This window comes from Arvicanthis niloticus, chromosome 14 (genome assembly GCF_011762505.2).
Source record: "Arvicanthis niloticus isolate mArvNil1 chromosome 14, mArvNil1.pat.X, whole genome shotgun sequence".
NCBI classification, from domain to species: domain Eukaryota; kingdom Metazoa; phylum Chordata; class Mammalia; order Rodentia; family Muridae; genus Arvicanthis; species Arvicanthis niloticus.
The window spans coordinates 42403752-42410910 of NC_047671.1; the positions used below are offsets into that span (position 1 = coordinate 42403752).

Below are 7159 nucleotides of genomic sequence, written 5' to 3' on the forward strand. Positions count from 1 at the left end.
AAGAAGTTATCTGAAAAATACACTCAATATTACCTGAACAAATTAAAGTCTTATTATACTCTCATTGTGTCTAATCAGGATTGCCTCAAATACTCATACTGGCAAATTAAAAAACAGAAATAAAAATCAGACAACAACAACAACAAACCAGAGAAAAGGATGGTGATTTTGAAATTTAACAATAAAGACAATCACAGGAGACCCAAGACAGAGTTGTCTGGCCCCAGAATCTCTCAGCACTCTGTAAAATCACGGGCTAGAGAAAGGGCCATGAACCAATTTTTAAACTTCGATGACTGCTGACTTCATGAATCAAGGTAAAATAAAATAAAACAAAAAAAAAAATGTCATAGACTTCTTTCCCCACAGCAGCCTGAAGAATTCTCTTTCCCTTTAGGGGCCTCCAACCAGGCCAAACCTGAATTCTTATTTTCCAGGAAGCAAAGAATTTCAGGATGAGCCAATAGGAAGCAAAGTTGTGCTGACAGAGAGAAGTGGGGGATGGGGGGGTGGGGGGAGAGGGAGACTGGAGAAGAAAGAGACAGAGAGGGAGGGAGAGGAACCTAAGATGGTTGTGGGCTTTGCATGAAAGCATGGCACTTAGGTACAATGGGTGGGTGTATATAGGATTTTGATGATACTCAAGTTACAACTCTAAAAAGTTACTATGAACTCTCCCTTTTTAAAAACACATCTCAAAAACAATGTAATTTGTAACAACGTCAGATGCTTACAAATATCTCCTCCTAAACAAAGATGTGAACTGGATTTGTAATTGGTCTTACTTAGGGTTAGGAAGCAATGATCAGGGCTATACACCATTTTAGCCCTAAAGTAAGCATAGCATATTTACAGCCTTCGGCATCTTTGTTAAAAACTTTTGTTCAAAACCATAGAGTGCCTCACTTGGTAATGTTGGCTTTATCAATAGTGCCTGAAGTTCTTCTTCGACCCTCTCTGCGGAAGAGTCAAGCCAGTTCCCCAAAGGACGGGACACAATTTTTTTTCTCAAGATTTCCTCCTATATCTCCATGACTTTTCCATATTTCTGTCCAGCCTCACTTAGACTAGCGAGAGTATCTAGTATTTGTATATGAACATATTGACAAGAGAACATAATCAAGGATTCAAATTGTCTGGTACTTATAAATAATAGGCTGTTGTAAGTAGTAAACTCAATTTGAAAATGCAAGAACCTAGTTGCCACCGCCGCCGCTGCTACTGATGATGATGATGATGATGATGATGATGATGATGATGATGATGATGATGATGATTATTGCATCTAGTAAAGAAACAACTGAAAGTAAATATCACCTCTGAAAATTGGGAATAGGCTCTACCTGGCTGGGAGGGGTTTGTTCTCAAACTCCTAGGTCCCCACATTTTGAGGAGAGAGATGAGAATGGGCTTCCTCTCATGGAGTCAGGCAAGATCAAGGTGCCAGATATTCAATTGAAAAGAACCGTGGCATTTCTAAACCAGTTGTCATGTGCACTGTGCAGTTTTCTCTGCCAGTTTTCCAGTTTGTGAAGAGAACCTGGCATACCTTTCTCTTCGTATTCAACAAATTAAAACAACGCTCAGTGTTTTAAATGTGAAGCTGTCATCTCTCCCAGGCCTAGAGGATGTCACAGTTGAAGTGTCTCCTTTAAATGTCACTGCTGTCACAAATGGATCATCATCCTGAAACCACTTCAGGTCAACCACATCACAACAGGACACAAAACTCTCAACCACAGGAAAGTGAGGTGTCATCAGAAAATATCTTGACTGTAGCCAAGGATCAAAGATATGCCATGTATCTCAAGAGGGTTCCAGTGACAGCAACCAGAGACAAAATGATAACAGAACTGGACCCAGAGCTCCTTGAGAAGTCAGATGCTCCAGTGCCTAACAGTAAAAGTGAAAAAAAAAAAAAAAAAAAAAAAAGCCCTAGAAGAAAGTTCAGATAAAGCTCAGAAAGTTTCAATGACCAAATTGGATTGTGATGTGAATTAGGTGCATGTGTGGAAGGGTGGTTTTACATTCTGTGAAAGAGCCTGCCCTCTAGTTCTTAGTACAGAGTCATCAAATGGCCACATACCTACTCGAAACTTCCTCTGTTTAAAAAAAAAAAGTCATTTATAACCTTCCAAAACATTGGTAAGAAGCATTTTTTCTTTAAAATCACCTTGCTTTTTGGTGCACACTCTTAATCAACCATAGAAGTATTTCCTGATGAGGTTTTATGAAGACTTTGACTCTTTCTGCACATAGTGTTCTAAGCCAGCATTATAAATTGATCTGAATGGGCCTTCACAATTAAATAATCTGACATTGTAAGGCTAAATAACAAAAATTTTTGAACATGAGAAGATTATTCATCGGGCAGTCTTTAAAAGTTTTAAGAGTGAGTCCATCTAAAGAGGTCAATCAAGACAATTTGGGTAACTTTTGGTTAATTTAGATGTATTGTAAAGTATTAATTATATCAATATAGAATTACCACTCAAAAAATGTCTTCTAAAACATGAAGTTTCAAGACCATAGGACATATGGAAATACTGGACAGCCATATGCAAAATTTCAGAAATTATTGTTGGAGACAAGTAACCATTTAGTTTAATCAACTTAAGGCTATTTTTAGAATTCAGAAATAGGATCAAGATGTATAATCATCACTATTTATTCAGCAAGTTATTATAATATATTTAGTTGTAAATTACTATTACAAACTTTACAAAGATAAATGATCCAACTATGGACCATGAATATACAACATGATCTATCTGTGGACCATGCATATTCAACACTTCTATTTCCTCTTCAGAAAAGATTAATAAGTTTCTACTCAAGAAGCCCGAAACTTTTCAAAGCCAGTCTTGCATGCCATACTCTGCCCCTGACTTAAAATACTAAAAAGAGTGGTCAAATCTTTGGGTTTCCCAAAATCAAGGCATAATGATACCAAAATGACTATTAATTTATATAATTATTTGTCATTAGAATATAGTATTAATTATGGGAGTTTAACACAGTACATTAGATATATTTTTATAAGTGACATGGGAAGGTACATATTATGGGGATATGGTATGTTTTCAACACACTTAATGTTTGAATAAGAATAAACATTTCTATCTTCTAAGGCATTTATCATTTATCTGAGGTAAAAAAATCATTCATATATTTCCTCCCAGATCTTGTAAAATATGTAATATATAATTGATATTTATAGTCACTCTACAATGGATAGAACACCAGAGCTGATTTCTCTTATCTAACAGCACTTAGTATTCACTAATGAACATTTGACTATCTCTGTCTCTTCCTCATGATCTCCAGCCTCTGGAAACTGCTCTTTTGTTCTTAACCTCTGTGTAGAAAAACAACTTTTATACATTACACATGCATGAGCCCATGCTGTTTCTGTGCTCATATGACTGACTATTTTGATTTCCCATGAGACCTACAGATCCATCAACCTTGTCAGAGATGGCAGGATGTAATCATTCTGAATGACTGAATAGTATCCCACTATGCATGAGTACTACATTTTATTTATCCATTCATCAGTTCGTGGATAGTTAGGATAATTCCATTTCCTGGCCATTGAGAATAGTGTTGCAATACATAAAGGCATACAGGCATAATCTTTGTATATGTAATCCAGTTCTAGGTTTGCTGATTGGTGCAGTACTTCTAGTCTTCATTTTTCAAAAATCTTTGTACTGTTTTCCATTCTCGTTACAAAATTGAAATTCTACCAGTTGGATAAAGGCTTTCCTTTACTTTTACCCTTGTCTATACTGATTAGCATAAAAACACTCTAACTAGAGTGAGATACATGGTCACTTTGCTTTGCATTTTCTGATGATAAGAGATGCCCTCCCCCTTTTGTTCCTTTGGGAAGTTTTAATTTATGTCTTCTGAAAGATGTCTGTTTAACTATTGACCAGTTTTTTTCAATTGAATTGTTGACTTTCCTCATTACTGAAAAAAAAATATATCCATTACTGAATATATACATATATGTACACACACACACACATATATATGTGTGTGTGTACATATATATATATTTTACTACCTAATCAGATATAATTTTAAAAAATATTTTAATAGAATTTAATACTTTCAACTCAATACATTTCAATTATTTTGCCAAGCTAAATTTCCTAACTTTCTTAACCCTGTCTACCTGTAATAGTCTACTAGAAAAACAAGACATTTTGGGGGAAGTATATGTGTAGAAGAAGAAATTATTAAGGCATCTGATGCTGCCTGTCTCTGGAGGACTTGCCTGTCCTAATTACACAAAAATTCAGCCAACCAGCTCACCCTAATTTTTTTTCTTAATTGGCTGTCACAGTTTTTAAATTGTGGCTGGAAAACTTAATTTACATTGACTTAGAAAAATTTTAGAAGTAAAAGTCTAAAAGCTATGTTCACGTTGGTCACCAACAACATAAATTCTAACAGTACCATGTGTCTGAGAAGGAGCACTTTTTGGCCTATCAATGGGGACTATCTCAGGTTATATCACTCCTAACCTTGTCACTAGGACCATCTTTCAGAACTGAAGAGTCCTGCTTTAGCTTCAAAGTTAACATTTACAATTCTATTTCCTAAATAAGTACATTTAAAAGGCATAATTAAAAAATGAAATCTCAAAGTTGGGTGGAAAGGAATGGAAGTTTGGAGAGGAGTTGTGTTGGTGAATTGTGTTCAAAGTACATTTTTTAAACTCACAAATAATTAAACACTGTTTAAGAAAGACACAATTCATTAGATGGACTTCTGGGAGTATTGTAGAAGAGTTAGGAGAAGGATTGAAGGACCCAGAGGGGATAGAGACTCTACAAGAAGACCAACAGAGTCAACTACCTGGACCCTTGCAGGCTCCCAGAGACTGAGCCACCAACCAAAGAGCATACATGGACTGGACCTAGCTCCCCTCCCCCCACATATGTAGCAATTGTACAGCCTGGTCTTCCAACTGGAGGGGGGTTGCTGGAGGAGGGGGCTGTCTCTGACTGTTGCCTGCCTGTGGATCCAGTTTCCCTAACTAGAGTGTCTTGTCTGGCCTCAGTGGAAGAGGATATGCCTAGTTCCTCAGTGACTTGAGGTGTCAGGATAGGTTGGTAGTCAGTGGTGCCTCCCCTTTTTAACAGAAGAAGGGGATGGGGGAGGAACTGTGTGAGGGAGGGACTATGAGTATGTGTGTAGGGGTTTCTGTGATCAGTATAGAAAATGAATAAATTAATTAGTGGAGAACAGAAAGAAAGACAATTCTTTGTGTAATGCAAATGATAATGCCATCTCTTGGCTATAAGTCAAACTCTCAATTTCTATTGTGTATTTCAGCCCATTTTTTTTACTTTTAAGTCTATCGGCTATGGAAGGCTGGTCTACATGACTATGTGCTTAGCACTCAATGGAAACCCAAAGAAAAACATTTCTTAGAGGTTTTCTAGCTTGGAGGGTTGCCTAGCCTCAAGTTTGTTCCCATAACTAAGTCCTTTCAGCTTTTCTCCCTGAGCATTCCTAACTGGCTTTAAAATATGTAGCTGTTTCATTCAGTCTCATTTTCAACTATCACTTTAAAAAGCCTATTGCTTCCCCTTTTCTCATTAAAGCAATTAGAATTTAGTTAGAGTTTTTATATAATCAAATATACATAAAACATTAATTTGCTTTGCTTAAAAAATAAACATATATGTATATGTACACATATCCATTCATATATAAACATATATAGGACCTAGTTGCTATTATTTCTTTATCTCCTAAACATCTGAAAATCAAACTTAAGAAAATGTTCTTTATAATGCTAAAACATGGAGCTTAACTTCAAACTCTTTGCGTTAGAAACACAAGAGTACAAACAGTAGTTACTATAAAGAGAAAACCGAGAATCCTTTAGGAAAGAGTCCATGGCTATAATAGTGATGATTCGATGGTAATGGCTCCATCTAAATAACATATTTGGTTGAGAGCACTGTGACATCTTATTTTGGCTGTCAACTTGAATCAATGAAAACATGGAATCAATGAAAACCCAAGCATTACGGAACACCTGTAAAAAATTCTCTGAATTGGATCATTTGAGGTGAGGAGACCCATTCAAAAACTGGGCAGCAGCTACAGGGCAGGCCATTTAAAAGGACTTTGAAGACAGGAGCTTTGTTTTATGCCTTCTTGCCTGACTCTTGCTAGTAAGTTCATCTACCCTGATGTTTAGGCATTTCTTCACTGGTATTAGAACCTATTTCTACAGGATTCCAATGTAGAACAAAGACCAGCTAAGACACCCAGCCTCTTGGACTGAAGAACTACTAGACTACTGATCTTTCTGTTTGAAGCAAGCCATTGTTGAACGAGCAGGGCCACACTGCCTGTAAGTCTCAATAATAAGTCCCTTTTAAATACATACCCTCAGGTCTGTTCTTCTAAGGAACTCTGACTGATACAAGCACATAAACATAAACAAAAAAGGAAACAAAAAGGTTGTATGTATGTGATGCTGAAAGAGGAGAAGATATAATCAATTTCCAGAAATGGAAATTTTAGAATTAATCAGTATCTTATTTCTTCAACAGAAACTCTGAAAAAGTATAAACTCTTTTCATTTTAGAACAAACACAAACTTAATCTATATTAGTTAGTTAATCAATATGAGCTTAAAATTTAAAAAAATTTCATTCTTTTTGAACAATTTTCTTTTACTATTACATTTAAAACAATTCATTCTGATGCTTTTATAACATCTGGGAGCCTCCATAATATGTCACATGACAATTTAGTGACATTTATTATCTTGAAAATAAAAAGACAAAGCACTTGTAAAGAGAAAATATAAGTAACAAATGTTACTGGGTTAAAAAAAAAAAAAGCAACGAATTAAGGTTAATTGACAAGAACCTAGAAAGCATTTTTTTCAAAATGTGATTGGCAACATTTTCCATTTTTTGAACTCTTCACAGCATAATGATGTAAAAGTTAAGAATTTTAAGCAGTTAGTCTTCAAGCAAGGGGTTAAGTGACAAAGCCTCATTTCCATATTAGAAATGGTGCAATACTAATGACTTGTTGCTGCTTCAATTTCATGCATCACTCTGCTATTTAGTCTGTGTTCTCATTAAAAATTGTCAACTATTTCCAATTATTAATAGTT

General features: G+C 35.6%; 1 pseudogene; it reads left to right on the top strand.

Moving 5' to 3' along the window:
* Nucleotides 1–292: 292 nt before the first annotated feature.
* On the top strand, nucleotides 293–1955 carry LOC117719619 (WASH complex subunit 3 pseudogene; annotated as a pseudogene).
* Nucleotides 1956–7159: the final 5204 nt, after the last annotated feature.